Genomic DNA, 17,014 nt, shown 5'->3' with positions numbered 1-17,014 from the left:
TCTACTTTGCAACATGTGCATATTATTAGATTATGACCTTTTAGAAGGGGGAGTAGACTGTGTTTGATTCACTTATAATCCCTGCTCTCAGCACAGTGTTTTCAATGTGGTGAGATTCACAGACCTGTGGGGTCAATGAATGGCTCTTTTTTATTTTAGCAAAATACACATACCATAAAATTTATCATTTTAATGGCTTTCAAATTCAATGGTATTAAACACACTCACATATTTGCATTACAGCACAGGTCCACTGTGCATTGCATCAAGAGAGGGGGCAAAAACAATCTCTGCTTTTTGTTGTGGAATGTCATCTGAATCATACTCTTTCCTCTGGATAGCTTGTTATTGCATTCCTGACTTTCCTTATTACTTACCTGGGGAAAATATATATTGAATATGAAAATGATAATGCTTGTCATCAGAGATCAGACCTTGTCAGTGTTCTCTGATGCCTAGTAGGACTACTGCAGGAAAAAAATATTAATGAGAATGTTGCTAGGAGACGGAAGAGACAAAAGCCCATGGTCTTGTAGGGGTTCCACTGGAAATCAAGACAATTTAAGTATGTTTCGTATCAGAGGTTTAATCATTAAACTCTGTTCTTCAGTGAACACACACATTTTAGCATATAATGTTTAGCATGATGTTACGTTTGGGGGGGATTTTTGAGGAGAATCTTAAGGCATTTCATTTCTTTGCATTGGGCTAATCCCTTTTTCAGAGCACAGCTTATTTTCAAGTGGCTGTTGCGTTGCTGCTTTCCCCCACCCCTTCAGTGCGACAGCCTCAGAGCTGGTGGAGAGACAGAGAGCACGCAACTGGTAAGTAGCTGAGAAAGCGTTCTTAAAATAGTTACCGAGGCTCTGCTTTTCAAAGCTACTGACGTGTTTTGATGCAGTAGAAAAATACAGAGCTGTATAGGAATTTCTCAAGTCAGTGGCACTAAGAAGCTGGATTACATCACAAATATTCCATAGTTGCTTTTCCAGTTTAAAGCTTATTTCTTGAATGGTGAATGAGTTGCTAGAAGGAAATAAAGAGCCTTCCCCTCATGATTCTGGTAAGATACTTCCCCCAATAAGATTTATGAAGATATCACTAAAATGGGAAATTGCCTTCAGAAATGTATCTCAGCTCTGTGTTTGGCTTAAACATGATGAAATGTGTTACGTATCAAGATGTTGTCAGATCTGCTTTCTTTTTTCGGTGTGTAGAGAGCATGAGAAAAATATTTTGCGCTGGAGAAAAGGATGCAATGATATGTCTTTTTTCTTTTTTTGATTAAGAAAATTGTGTGACGAGCTGTTTGTATGGGAGAGAGAATGAGGGAGAGGGCAGCCTGTAATAACATTAAGATTGATTGCTTCATGTGAGAGATGAGCATGTGTTGAACTGCAAAGATTAGAATTCAACTTTAGGATGAAAAACTCTGAAAAAAATGACAAATATTTTGAGTGTGCCTTCATTGGAAAAAATCATTTGTATATTGGATGTCAATTTATACAGTAAAGACAGAATGTTCTCAGTGGTTCTTTTTTTCTAAAAATGGATGTGAGTAGGGTAGCAGAGATTCCTAACAACACAGCTTTTATGTTTGTTTATGTTTTTGTAGACTGGTTTCTGCCAGAAAAAAAAGAAAATGTAATGAAGTGATGTTTTTAAAATTTTCTTTGGAGTTTGGATTGTTTTGACACTTCAACAGGAGGAAAGGAGAAAAAAATAGATTGGATTGGATTGAAGTTAGATGAAAGAGCAGCAATCAGAGGAAAAATGAAAATGGAAAAGCTTATTAGAAAGTCCACAAAACAGGCTCTTTCCCAAGTTGAACATGTCTGCTGGTAGCATGTTTTGCAGGGGAAAGGGAGAGAGTGTATTGAAGGCAGGGAGGGGGGCATCAGCAGAGCACTGCGGCAGAGAGTGACTGACGCATCTAGGGACATGTGACTGTTCTCTGGTGTAGTGAAGAAAAATTTCCAGGACTCCATCTTGTATAAGAAATTCTATACATACTAACACACAAATGATGCTGTCATCTTGCTGTGGCGCATAGTGAGTTCATGTTGTGTAATCTTCCATTGGTTGACATTGGTGCTTAATCTTTGCTATATTGTCTTTGTTCCTAGACTTTTTTCTCTGCACTCCCAGAGATTTTATATGCTTGTTAAAATGCTGTTTTGCCTTTTATTATAAAAAATATTTTTGTAGAAAATTTGGAAAAATATAAAGACTATAAGAAGTACCTCAAATCCTATAGCCCAAAGGTAATTTCTATTAACCTAATTACTGTCAGTTTTCTCTAAATATATACATAGAAATGTATATTTTATATAAGATGAAGACTGTGTGTATGTGCAGTTTTTATTCTGCTTTATTCATTAAATATATCTTGGGAGCAACTCCCCATATTTTAAAATATCCCTCAAGAGTGTGACGTCGTTTGGATGCCTAATTTGGATCATAAAGGAGTCTCACTAAATGTCCAATGTTGAATGTATATGTGTGCATTATTTTGCTGTTACAAATAATTTAAGGAACATTTTTTTCATATAAATCTCTGTGTGCTTTTCTGTTTTTCCCCCCCTAGGATAAATTCAGACGTGGAATTCCTGGATCAAATGGTATGAACCAGTTTAAGGTTTCTTCTCTTGACCCAAGACATATTGCCTAATTTATATATCACATGTGGCAAAAGCATTATTTTCCAGTCATTGTTTGTTCATTGATTTCTATCATTTATTGTGGTTGTTTTTGGCATTTTGCAGCTTTATGGTTTTAGATTTCTACATCTGTCAATTGTTGATTTGGTGAGTTGTTTCCTGTGAAACATTCACCTGTATACGTATCTACCTGTACTTTTTCCCTAGTAACTCAATTTCTTCATGTTTTACAATTAAGTCTTTAGTCCATCTGTAATTCATTTTGATAAATGGTATAAAGTAGGGTCTAATTTTGTTTCTTTTCCAAATAGGTCGCCAGTTGTCTCAGCATTATTTATTGAATAATCCAACCTTCTTCCACTGATTTGATATGGCAACAGCTGTTCTCCCATTAGATAGGGTGTAGCTTTCCACAGGTCGGCCATTTTCTCTCCACCCAAGATGGTTACCATCCACAGTGTATTCGTACCTTCCTGTAGCGCCTGGCAGCATACTAAAGCATCATGTTTGTGCTCTGCCTTTCAAGACCCCTAGGCACATGCAGTTGTGGACAGTGCTTTTCAAACAGGATTTCTTTTTCATTTTAAATATTTGAAAATTTTATCTTTGTCACATGTTTTTTTACATGAAAAGTTGAGGAATCCAATTATATAAAACCACTGCCTAAATGTGCTAGTCCCTTGGACACAACTAACTACCCAATTGTGTGTTTAAAAAGAAATAACTCCATGTGTGGGGGATCCTGGTAGTGTTAGTCCTAAGTTTCCTCCTTTCAACCTCTTTTTCTATTTCTCAGGTACTCGAAGAGTTAAAGATGTCTGGAGTCAGTGCCTGGAATTTTCTAGAATGGTATCAGAGGAAAAAGTAAGAAATGTATGAAGAGCAGAAATAACAATGTTTGTCAGCTTGTTGCTGGCAGTAGTATGCTCTAGTATTCAAAGGATGGAGGGTGAGTTCTAATCCAAGCTACCACTGTTATCATCTCTTCAAGATAGGGAGATACCCCAATAATCCACTTCTTTTCACTGCAGATGGAAGGCTCAAGACATAAAACATGGAGGCTTTTAGTAGAAGGTGGGTTAAATATTGCTGTAGAAATATTTGACAGTTAAAAAAAATCAACTGCTACCCGGTGCTGCACCCCCTGCCTGCAACATAGCCTTCTTTTTCTGTTGACTTCTGGCCCTGGCCTCTAGTCTTTACTGACTGGAAGGAAAAATGGGGTGAGTAGGAGGCTGCCTTGCCCACCTTTATTGCAAGGAACTTTGCCTCATAGACAGTCTCAGTCATTTCCCGACTTGCCGCATTAGGCTGTGATTTGTTTATGACTGGAGGCTGGTTTCCCTGGCAACGGGAGCTCACCAGGGCATGCGCATCCACTCCTCTGCAGTAGCAGAATGCGGCTGTGGGGTGAGGGGAGGGGTCTTGGGGGCAGCGACTGCTGAAGGAGTTATTCCGCAGACATGACATCAGTTTTTCTGTGTGAAGTGCCATAGTTATTGCGCACACAACATTGCGTTAAAAAACAGTCCTCAGAATGCTTTGAGCCTCTTCCTTTTACTTCCTCCTAAATTAGCTGCGTTCAGTATTTTCACCAGTGACTACAAAGTCTCTCTAATGGCCCGTTGCCCCTAGGGCCCCAAGGGGATCCATGTAGTGTGGGTACAGGAAACAGACTGCCATATTTCAAAGTGCAACCATTTGTTGATTGTATGGCCATGGGACAGTTACTTAATCTCCTTGCCTCAGTTTTCTCATATGTAAAATGGGGATAATAGTAGCACCTTTAGAACAGTATCTGGTATATCGTAACCATTAAAAAAGTGCTGTCTGTTGTTATTTGTAGATATTAAGGGAGCCTTACCTGGAACAGACTTGCGCCTGCGTGTCCAACTATCCCTCTAATGCCTACAGCTGGCCAGAGAGCATGCATTTCTCCTGCAGCATGCGGACTCCTCCCTAGCCTCCATTCATGTCCCCAGGTGCCTCCAAAAGAACCAGTGGAGGAAGACTTGCCCTATAGCACAGGGACACTGTCCAGTTCACTAGACTCTCCCAGAGGCACACACATGCTCTCAACAGAGAGACCTGGCTAAGGGGTGCTGACCTGCCCACATAACAGACTTCTGACACCATTAAGACTCTACCCATGACACACAGACAATCCCAACACCAGAGACTGGCTCCACATTACATAGACCCTGCCCAGGACACACAGACTCAACTTATAGAACACAGATTCTCCCGGCAGCACACAGACTCTCCTCATGGTACATGATGCTCCTATGCATGCCCCACTGACTGAACCCAAGCTCATAGATGTCTTATAGCACTCAGACTCCCTTCACGTCACATCGACCCTCTCAAGGCCACACAGCATATAGACTCTCCTCACCTCGTGGAAACTCACCACAGAAGAGGATGCTGCCCACAGCACACAGAATCACTCTAGACCACACAATCTCTCCACAGAATGTAGACTTTCCCTCCAAACACAAACTCATGACACAGCTCAAAAAGCCACCCCATGCCACTAAAGACTCCCATGAGACACAGACTCACTGCATGGCACACAAACAAGTACCACAGAACACACACTACCCCAAGAGGACACAGAATCATCCCACACTAAGCAGACACTCCCTCGGTTATGCATGCTTACCCCATGAAACCCAGACTCAACCCATGTTACAGAGACACTCCCCACAGCACTCAGGCAGGCTTTTCCCGCCATGCGCAGATGCCACAGTACACTCTGTGGCATGTATGTCACGCCTGGATGCACAGCATTGCACCACAGCACAAAAACTAGTCCTCCAGTGCACCATTCATTTCCCAACAGACATGCCAACCACACAGTGCACACACTTGCCTTATAGGCACACATCTGCCCTACAACATCTGGGCCTTCCTCCACAGCCACAGTTACCACAAGACACACATTGTAGCCCTGTGCCACCAAAATGCAGCCCAGTTCCTCAGATACATCACAGCATGCAAACTGGCACTCCAGTGGACAGACTTGTACCACAGCAGACACTCCTGCCTCAGCACCTCACCTTTCTCTAAAGCATTCAGGACGCCATCACATGTGTGACCCACGGTACCCTCACTAAGCCCACACCATAGATGCAAAAGCCTACAACATGCAGGCACCTCCCTCAGCATGAAACCTCACCCCCTCAACACTCAGAATTATGTCACAGCACATATCTGCTGTACAGCTTCATGTCACAAACCCGTATTTCTTATAGTAGATACACAGAACACATGCCCCCAAACACATGAAACCATTTGCCAGGTGACCCAGATTTACCACAGAGCACCCAGAATGGTTTCACTGCTCACACTAAGGCCTACACAAACAAGACGTGCCCCATCATGCTCCCCAGTTCTCCCATCAATGTATATATTTGCCTCCCCACTCATATGGATGCTGCTGAATATTGGGACTCACCCTAAGTGTACAGACAAGCCTTTGAGACAGAATTACCCCATTCCGTACTCAGATCATACACACAACACTTAGACACACCTTCAAGCTCCCAGGCATGCCTGTAAACACATAAGTTTGTTTCACCACACATAGAATCACTCCAGAGTACAAAACCTACAATATACAAAAGCATTTCCCATTGTGTAGACATGCAGCACACACATCATCCCTCCTTTGTAGAGATTTCTGTCCTAATGCACACACATGCTTTGGTTACCATACTATTGGCATACAACAGAGATACAGCTTGTGTAATGGTTAAGAGCAAGGCCCGTGGACCCAGACCACCTGGGTTTGAATGCAGATCCCCATTCTTGCTAATTGTGTCACCATGGGTAAGTATATTTTTTTCTTCTTTGGTTACTCACCTGTAAAACCAAGATAACAGTAGTGCCTACTTCAAAGTTCTATTGTGAATAATAAATGAATGAAGATATGTTAAGTGCCTAGTTCAGTGCCTGCTGCATAGGAGCAGTTAGAATTGTTACTTTATGTTACAATCACCACCCCTTTCTACCACCACCATCACTAGTAAAGCAAAAAGGGCCTATCCCAATACCTGCCATCATTGGACAGTACAAACATTCACCACATAATACATAGACTAGCCCTGGAGCATCTAGAAAGAGTGTGCAGCACATAGACACCTCACCATAACATCCTTACACCCTGTGGAGCACAGCAGAACCCTAAACCAGGAGCCACTCACAAAGTCCAGAATTGCACTGAAATTAAAAATTTTGTTATAGCAGTGCACAGGCTCACAGACCGAGCTCACAATGTGCAGATGCATGGCACTCAGCCTTACCTCACAGAGGCAAAGACCCCAACATATATCCACACCCCCTAAACTCATAAGTATACCCTATATCACACAGACACACTCTACTACACCCAGATTTTTGTCCCATAACACATGGAGTCCCCAGTTGTTCACCAACATGTTCCTAAGTTCATATTCCTAAATTTACAGCATAACATTATAATTGCAGAACCCTGGTCCTGTAACACATTCACTTACTCCTATGTTATGCTTGACCCATAAATAAGTATACCCCATATGTACTAACTTGCCCATAAATCTGGAACTACCATACATACGACCACATGCCCCACATCATACAGATTTGCCATGCTATACCATGCAGAGATACCCCCTAAACACAGGCCCTTCCTATATACACAGTATCACATCACAATGTACAATATTGCAGAATTGCATTAAAACACCCACATCTTGCAGAATTGCATTAAAACACTTACACAAAGTAAAGGCAGGCAGACACACAGTGCCCAGGCTGGCACAAGGCCAAGACTAGTCTCAACTCACCTTAAATCAACCCATATAATGCAGAACTTAGCCCACAACACCTAGACTCTGTGTGGTGGAAAACTTGTACTCAGAACCCCCAGCTGCCTGGCTTCCAATCTCACATCATTACTAATTTTGTCACCTTGGAAAGGTTTCTTGACTCCTCTGTGTCTTACTTTTCTCATCAATAAGCAATAATAGGGGTACCTATGTCATACAACTGTTAAGAGGAATAAATGAGTGAATGCCTATAAAATGTTTAGTATGGTACCTGGTAAAGAATTGGCATTATTGATGTTAGTTCATCTTCGTATTGTTACTGTCATTCTTCATGCATGGAGCTGGACCATGACGGTAAGACTCAATCTGAAACAACTGGAAACATCCTACTGCATGCAGAGTATCCCCCATAAATCCAAGAATCACATCACAACTCACCCCTCTTTCCTTACACCTATTTTGACTGCACCTAGCCTACGGCACCTACAAGCATTTACCATAGTCTCTGCACAACACCTAGACTCATCACACAATTGGATATACACTGTAGTGTACAAAGATAGCCATAATACATACACTCATCCATATAAAAACTCATCCCAGTTCAACTAAACACTCCACAATATACATGCTCACCCCAGAACACCATATTGGCTCTTTGACACAAACAATCTACAACACATAGACTTCTACAGAATACAGAAGCCTATCATACTACCTAATCTTGGCTTCACAACACAAGGAACCAGGATGTGTCCCCCATACACAGATTCTCCCTGTAATGTACATATTGGTTTAACCAAACACTGTGTTGCCTACACAATGCCAAGAATTGACTCATGAACAGATATGTTGGTCAACAAACATTAAACATCTCTCAATGAACACATATGCCCCATAATACACAGACTTGCTCCGCCACACACAGACACCCCCATGTCATCTAGGCTCAACTCACAACTGCAGACTAACCCATAACATGCAGCAATAGCCTTGGAAAACAGTCTCTCCCTACCACACACAGACTGGCCACATTAAATACCTCTTCCTGCCACAACCTCCCTCCCAGCAGCACATCCTGTGAAACATCATACACAGCAAAACATGCACAGATATGCCCCACCCACACAGGCTTACTACAGAAGACCCAGACTTGCCCTGGAGCGCTCAAATCCACTCTACAACGTACAGACTTACACTCCAAATGCCACACTAGCCCGCCAATCAGTAGTCATGCTCCACAATCCATGGATGAACCATAACACACAGGTGCACCTCACAACACGTGGGCATCCACAGACTCTACCATCAGCACAGATGGGCTTCCTGGAATGCTTTCCAGACCTAAACTAGTGTAGAAGAAATGTTGAAAAGCACACTCCACTTCCACTAGCCTTGCTGCATGGTACCTGGATTCATCTGAAGCACACAGATTTGTCCTGTCAGATACAAAATGGCCCCCCATCACCCAGACCAGCTCCAGAACACCCAAACAGGAGTCATAGAACACAAACATACCTTCAAATTCTTCCCACAAAATAATGACTGATCTCATAGAATATCTTTCTGCACAACACCAACGCTGGCCTTCAAGCACACAGAGATGATGGATGATACACAGGCACTTTCTACAATAACAGATATTTTTCACAATATAAAGACTTGCTGTAATGTACTCACACATGCCCCTAGCCTAATAGAATCACCCCCGTGAGAACTGAACTCACCCTGTGACACCCAGGCCTTCCCCTAAATACATGGATGTGTCCCATAATACATATAATCCCCAGGAAACATAGATTAGTCCTGAAAAACATAGGTTTTTGATTCCATAGCACCAAGACTTAGAGAAGAACACATGGAAATTTTGAACAAAATGCACATAAAACACCACGATGTATAGACATGCCCAATGCCAGAGTCACCCCATTATAGCCTCACTGTAGCACACCAACCCAGAGACTTGCCTAAGACAGGCCAGCGCAGGAGTTCCAGACCTGTTCCACAAAGCCCTGAGTGCTCCTTGTCAACCAGACTTACTTTGCAGTAGCCAAGCTGGATCTGTAATAACCTGACTTGTCCTGTTACCACCAGACTGACATGGCAATATCAAGATCACCCACACAGCACATAGAAAAACCCCCTACAATGTTTTCTTGTCTCCACAATTCTGAGACTTTCCTCACAACACACAAATGCTGAAAAGATAAAATCTGAAACAGTAGGACTTACCCCCATAACACCCAGATTTCCACTTAACACCCAGAATGGCCCTGAATAAACCCAAAATACACCACCACAAGCACACCTGCCTTGCAACTCCAGGCTGTACCTTACCTCATGTCATATGGCATACTCTAGAATACACAGATTAAGACATGGCCTCAGCACACATAGGAATGTTGAATAACACATACAAAAAACCCACTTAAATCACAGATACATCCCGTAACACCCAAAATGACGTCATAAGACTCAAGATGCACCCGACACAACTAGATTCACCCCCAAACACCTGGACCTCTCCATCACACTCAGATTTGTCCCACAACACATAATAATGGCCCTTGGTCAAAAGAATCTTCACAACCCACAGGTTGGCCATAAAAATACCCCATCTTTTTGTCTTTGCTATATCAAGACTGGCCTCATGGCACACAGAAACAGTGAGCAAAACACAGAACACCCCCCAGTGCATGGTGTACCTCATAATCCCCACATTCACTCTGTACGACGAGCCCAGTGACACAGAGATAATCCCCACAATAGACAGACATCCTCAAAATCTATGAACTAATTCCACAACATACACTGTCTCCATAAATGCCTCTTTTGTTTCTAGAACAGAAATGCTAGCTTCACAGAACAGAGAGAGGCTGGGCAGCACACATGCAATTAAAACCCCTTAGGCATAGTACTCATCATCCAGGTTTATTACACAAGGAAAGAACTTGTCTCATGACATTCAGATCTACCCCACAACGCCAGATCGGTTCCATAAAATCTCACTTCTATGCCACCAAGCCTTGTTTCACAGCACAAGTCTGCAGTGCTGGAGAATATAGAGACAAAGCCCCTAATATACACAAATGTCACCCAACTGCACTCTACAACTTCCTGACTTGCCACAGAACGTCCATGTTCCCCCAACTACCCAGATTGGCCTCATAGCACAAATCACATTCTCCATAATGTACTCTCCCCACACAAATCAGCCCTGTAAAGATCTTTCTTTTGCAATATGTTTTCCTCTGATCTCACAACCTACGGGAAGAAACCCTCAATGCACATATGCACTGTATAACAACTTCTTGACTTGTCTCACAACACACAGAAGGGATTGAAAACAGACAGAAAAATCTCTCAGTACACACATAGACACCAGTACTCACTTCATATTATAGTCTCACAAGGCAAGATCCATACTGGCCTGGCAGTATACAGACATATCCCACCACACACAGATATGCCCACAAAGACCCAGGTGCTCCCCATAACACATAATAACCCAACAAAATATCTTGAGATTCCATAACGCACAGTTTTGATTTATATAGCACATGTAAATGCTGAAGCAAACCAGCAAATCTTATACTGTCCATAAATGCTCCACTAGTTGAAGGCTTGTTGGCAAAATATTCGAACTTACCCCATGACATACAGATTTGGCTCATGAAGCCATACTCACCCTGGATCACAGAGACTAACCTAACAGCACTTACACATCCCCAAGATAAGCCCTACAAAATGACTCCTTGCCTTCATTACACTAAGGCATACCTTGCAGTACACAGAAAGGATGGGCAACACATACAAGTCACATAAGAGACATGCCCACAGGACCCAAACTTCCTGCACAACACTCATACTGGAGCACTCATACTCACCTGGGAGCACTGATTATTCCACAACATACACACACAACCCAGCATGTACAAGCATTTCCTCCATAGCAACCAGACATGCCTTACAATGTAGAGTCAACCCTCACAACTTAGACTGTCCCCAAGTGATGCAAAGAATTTCAGAACACTGCAGAGTTCTCCCTACAATGTCCAGACCACCCTCACAGCACCCCAAATTGCAGTAAAACACACACTCAATCCAGAATATATAGCTTCTCCTACCACTCACTCCTCTAGACATCTTACAATGCACAAATGGGCTTACTAAGATACTGGTGCCTCAGGGACATGGTATTGCACAACAACTTACAGACATTTCTCAGAACAGACACTCATGGGGAATAGACACACAGTATGCAGTTACATCTGCAAACACACAGCTTGGCCTCCTTGCCCTGCCAGCATATTCTTGGCCAGCAGCTCTAGGACATGTCATAGAAAACAGGCTTGTCTCACCAACACATGAAACTTTCCTAGCTTCCAAATTTGTTCTCCAATGCCCAGACTTCTGCTTCTATGCACAGTGTGAGCCTACAACACAGACTTCTCCACAAAAAATTAACCACTTTGCAATGCATGGCAACCACCAGATACTACCCTAAACACAGACATGCTCCACAATGTCAAGGAACACTCCACAGCTTCCATAGGAACCCTGCAATTCTCAGACTCTCCCATAACTTCCACACCAACCACAGAGTACCTAGACCAACCTAAGATGTCACACACGTTTCATGACATGACTCCCAGAACAGTCCATAGACTCCCACCATCATGTACAACTCTACCTTACAATGCAAAAATTCACAAAATGCCAAGACTCATTCCAGAGTGCATCCTATTACCATAACACCTAGATTTGCCTCAAAAGTGAGCTCTACACCAGAATCCTACAGAAATGCGTCAAAACTCCTACAGTGAACTTCTAATCAAAACACTTGCTCCAGAGTGCCTGCATTCAAATACCAGGACGTGGCCTACAACCTATAGGTAAGTTCCACGATGCCAAAAATCTCTATAATGCACAGTCTTACTCTAAAACCTACAGTTACCCCATTGTAGCAAGAACAAATCCCAAACATCCAGCAACACTTACAAATTGTCTTGCCATACAATACTGAGACATGTCTTAGGGTGCCCAAACTAGCTCCACAGTCAGTAGATACAACTTACAATAGGAAGATGTACCCTGTTGACAGAAGGACTTTCTCACAAACACTAAATTGCTTCAAAATGCATATAATCACTCTGTAGTGTAAATACCCCTCAAAGAAAACACATGCCCTTCCACACCTAGAATTGCTCTGGGACTGACAGGCTTGGCCTGCAGAATCAGGTATTGTTGTGCAATACCATGTCCCTGAGGCACCAGTATCTGTACCCCATATTGTACAGATACGTTCCTCACCAGACATGGGTTTTATAGCCAATTCTCACCCCACAAGTCACCCTTAACCCACCCCCTAGATGCAGTCTACGATGTGCATCCTCACCCTAACAACACTTTGGCAAACTTGCCAATGAAAAGATACATCCTATACTGCACCTTGAAAATTTATGGACATTCTCCACAGTCTCAGAATTACTATGTCATTTTTAGACTACCCCCAAGTGCAGACTCACTCCACAACACCTAGAATCCAGTCACAGCAAGCAGACCCAGCCCATATTAGATTCTCCCCACAATGCACTCATATGCTCCATGACACTGACTCATACAGCACCCAGAATATGATCCCAAACTCACATCACCCCACAACATCAAAACATGACCCACAATATGCAAAAATGTACATGAAAACAATATACAACAAGGCCCACAATATATAGCCTTGCTGCCACTCAGAGACACACCCTGTGATGCACAAACGTACCTTCAAAATAAACCATCACCCCCAACAAAGATTTACAACCAAGACACACTTAGTTACATATGGTGTACTCCACAACACAGAGAATCTTTTTTTTGGGGGGGTGGGGGGTGGGTACTGGGTACTTTACTTCTAAGCTGTATTCCCAGCCCTTTTTATTTTTTATTTTGAGAGAGGACCTCACTAAGTTACTGAGGCTGGCCTTGAACTTGTGATCTTTCTGCTTCAGCCTCCCAAATTGCTGGGATTACAGACTTGTGGCACTACACCTAAATAGAATTGTATATTTTTTTTAAAAAATAGTTGTAGATGGACACAATATTTTATTTATTTATTTTTATGTGGTGCTGAGGATCAAACCCAGTGCCTCACACANTTTATGTGGTGCTGAGGATCAAACCCAGTGCCTCACACATGCGAGGCAAGAGCTACCATTGAGCTATAACCCCACCCCTAGAATTGCATATTTTTTATATATTTTATATAACTTTATTTATTTATATGTGGTGCTAAGAATTGAACCCAGTGCCTCAAGCATGCCAAGCAAGTGCGCTACCACTGAGCCACAGCCCAGAATTGCATATTTTTTAAAAAAAAAAACTTTTTTGTAGTTGTATATGGATAGCATTCCTTTATTTTATTTGTTTATTTTTATGTGATGCTAAGGATCAAACCCAGTGCATCACACATGCTAGGCAAGCTCTCTGCCACTGAGCTATAACCTCTGCCCTAGAATTGCATCATACTGCAGACTGGACCTACAATACACAGTGTGTCTCCACAGTACAAACACACACTCTATCACATCCCAGACTTGTGCCTAATGACCCAAACTTTCTTTACAACAATAAGACATAACCCACACCACATCTGAAATTAGTCTATATCATACAGACTCACCCCGTGGTGCATAGAATTGGACCACAACTTCTAGAAACACCGCTGTGTGCAGCCAGAATCTCACACTGGAGGGATTTAGCCTCTCAAAAATGTGCATTTCCCATAAAGCCCAAACGTACTTTAATGTACAAAAAATAAGCAATATTACACAGATTTATTATGGGATCTCTGAAATCAATCTGTGAAACGTAGTCTCTCCCTATGACTTCAAGCCATTTCCCACAATATATAGACTTAACTGTGTGAACCACAGACTCCAGACCTGCCCTGTAGGGTGAGGTCGGTTTCACAGTTCATAAACTCCCTAGGAGTACACGTGAGTGCATCCAAAATACTACAATAATAAAAGTCATGGCACCCCAAATCACTCCCACAAAACACACACCAAATCAAATGCCCCAGAACTCACAAGCCACATGATTCATAGAGTCAGCCTACCACTACTTCACCTCAGGCCATCTGTGCTTGCCTCTTTGAATGTAGAAAATAGCATCACAATGCATGCACAGACCACCACCACAAAAAATTCCTGCACAGGATCTGCAACTCACTGACATTTCAAGCTGCCCACATACTTGCCAGTAATGCTTAGAGCCACTTTCTTATCAGACTCACCCCTTGACATTAAAGACTTATCACCCCCCAATGCATAGACCCAATCCCTGATGCAAGAGAGACTTCATTTTAAACAAAAATATTTTCTCCATCACAAGATTGACCTCACCAGACTCATCCCATTATATCTAGCCTTGTGCCATGACACAGAGACATGTCATTTAACCCAGAAATTAGCACCAGAGTATTCCGATTAGCCCTGTAGTCTTCGGAGACTCAAACCCTAGACTGCACCATGATGCAGAGAAGAGCTACCCACAGGGAGACATAATGCATAACATACATACTCACCCCACAGCAAAGAAACTTACCCCACATTTTGTAATACCCAGGCCTATTAGAGTGCTCAGAAGACCATACAATACCTAGAGAAGGGCGTGATGCGTGTGCTCACACTAGAACATTAAGTCACTTCACGAGGCCAAACTTCGTCTTATATTGATTCCCAAAGGACAAGTCATATTGCTCCTTAGGATCTGAACAGAGGACCAACGTGCTCACACAGAGCTTTGGCAAGTGACTACACTTCCTTGAGTTCATCTGCCCATTTGTCAACATGTATGAAATCCTTATCCTATTAAGGATTAAATGAGATTGTTTCAGAAAAGGGCTAAAGTTCAGAATAAAGCCTTTGAGGGCTGACATGCCTGCCTCCAGTCCCAGCTCCACCACTTCCCGGTGCTGGAAGCTGTTAGGTAGTTGGAATGGTTCTGTGGTAGAGTATGAGGAATATGAGTTTGCTGAAGTCAGACCTGCTTTTGGATTCAGTCCCTGCCACTTATTGGCCTTATGACCTTAGCTGAGGCACTCTAATTCTCTGGTTCACAGTTCTTCATTTGCAAACTGAGAATGATACTGGTTCCTGCCTCCAAGACTGTGGTACAGATTAAATAATACCTGGTGCCTTAATCTTAACTTTCAGCCAAAGGACAGTAGAGTGGGGAAGGCAGAAGCAACTTTGGAGCCCTTTTAACAAACAAGCCTGGTGAAGCAGGAGGCAGCATGTAGGCCCTACTTCCAGCCAGAGGTGAGGAGGAACTAAGGTGCATGCTGGCATCTTCACCAGCAGTGCTCCGACAGGAATCTCAATATCTGAGCAGCTACTTGTTTTTTGTCTTTAGATAATAAAAAAGCTTGTGTTATCAGACCGGTCACTATATTCAGTAATCAGTATTTTTCAGAGGAGGCTGTACGTACTGAGTCCTCACATGCACAACAACATTCTATCTACACACAGCTGCACTTGCTCAGAGACTCTTTGAAGACATTAATTTGCATGCAGACAGATTTATATTCAAACATACATGCATGCTCATAGACAGAAGATGGTCTCACAGGCATACACACACACAGGTGGATGAACACATGGATAAACACCAAGGCTTACACACGTGAATATAGAAGCTCCTAGTCATGAAGAGAAGTACAGGCAAGAATATAAAGGTACAGATGTGGAGACTCACACCCAGATGTACACATTATGTACATGCAGATGCATAGAAATGCAGAGACTCACACAGAAGAATATTTGCAGCCAGTTAATATGGGGATCAAACATGTCTGCACAGACACAGATGTCATCTTATAAGTATGGATTCAGCAATAGATAAATATAGGTACAGTCCTACATATTTACATACATATTCACCCTCTTACATGGTGATGCACTCAGAACCTCTTGCAGACACATGCACACAGAGCTCTATAAATACACTTACATATAGACACACAAATGCACATGCAGATGTACACTTACATGTCATGCCTTCTCTCAGAAAGACCAAGGTAGATCACATTCTGAGCATATAAAAGACATACATATATGTCTATACATAGTACATACCTAAACACATTCGAAAGTGTACACATACAGACATCCATACAGACAGATGTGCACACTCACATACCAACATATACATACATTGACACACATAGTCACACACAATGATCTGTAGATCTACTCATATGCTCATAATGGTACACAAGTTCTAAATGTATGTTAAGTATATGAAAACACATAGACTTACATGTGCCAGAGTAGCTATGTAAGTCCTCAAAACAGAAACACAGACTTACATGCACAGAGACACATGCAGATTTATACTTATAAAAACACAAACATCTAGGGGGCACAGTGGCACATGCCTATAATCCCAGCAGCTCAGGAGGCTGAGGCAGGAGGATCACAAGTTCAAAGTGAGGCCCTAAGCAACTCAGTGAGACCCTGTCTCTAAATAAAATACAAAATAGGGCTG

At 42.3% G+C, this 17,014-nt stretch overlaps 2 long non-coding RNA genes across 3 annotated transcripts in view; one reads left to right on the top strand and one right to left on the bottom strand.

Annotated features, from left to right (window-relative positions):
• Positions 1 to 773: 773 nt before the first annotated feature.
• The window catches only part of LOC125614327, a 58,434-nt gene continuing 42,193 nt past the window's right edge, over positions 774 to 17,014 (top strand). Inside the window, exons 1-6 of one of the 2 annotated variants that reach the window (XR_007344937.1) lie at positions 774 to 824; positions 2,588 to 2,621; positions 3,457 to 3,609; positions 3,692 to 3,734; positions 4,507 to 6,491; positions 15,682 to 15,786. This is a non-coding gene — a long non-coding RNA (uncharacterized LOC125614327). The remainder of the gene's footprint in view (positions 825 to 2,587; positions 2,622 to 3,456; positions 3,610 to 3,691; positions 3,735 to 4,506; positions 6,492 to 15,681; positions 15,787 to 17,014) is intronic. The other variant, XR_007344936.1, reaches the window with a different exon arrangement.
• LOC125614328 lies at positions 10,509 to 16,958 on the bottom strand. Its single transcript, XR_007344938.1, has 3 exons — positions 15,953 to 16,958; positions 13,691 to 13,697; positions 10,509 to 10,520 (listed from the first exon to the last, which is right to left on the bottom strand). It is a non-coding gene; the product is annotated as an uncharacterized LOC125614328 (long non-coding RNA).

Source organism: Marmota marmota, unplaced genomic scaffold, assembly GCF_001458135.2.
Source record: "Marmota marmota marmota unplaced genomic scaffold, marMar, whole genome shotgun sequence".
NCBI lineage: Eukaryota > Metazoa > Chordata > Mammalia > Rodentia > Sciuridae > Marmota > Marmota marmota.
The sequence above is the reverse complement of the archived record's forward strand: the minus strand, read 5'-3'. Positions and strand labels throughout refer to the sequence as shown.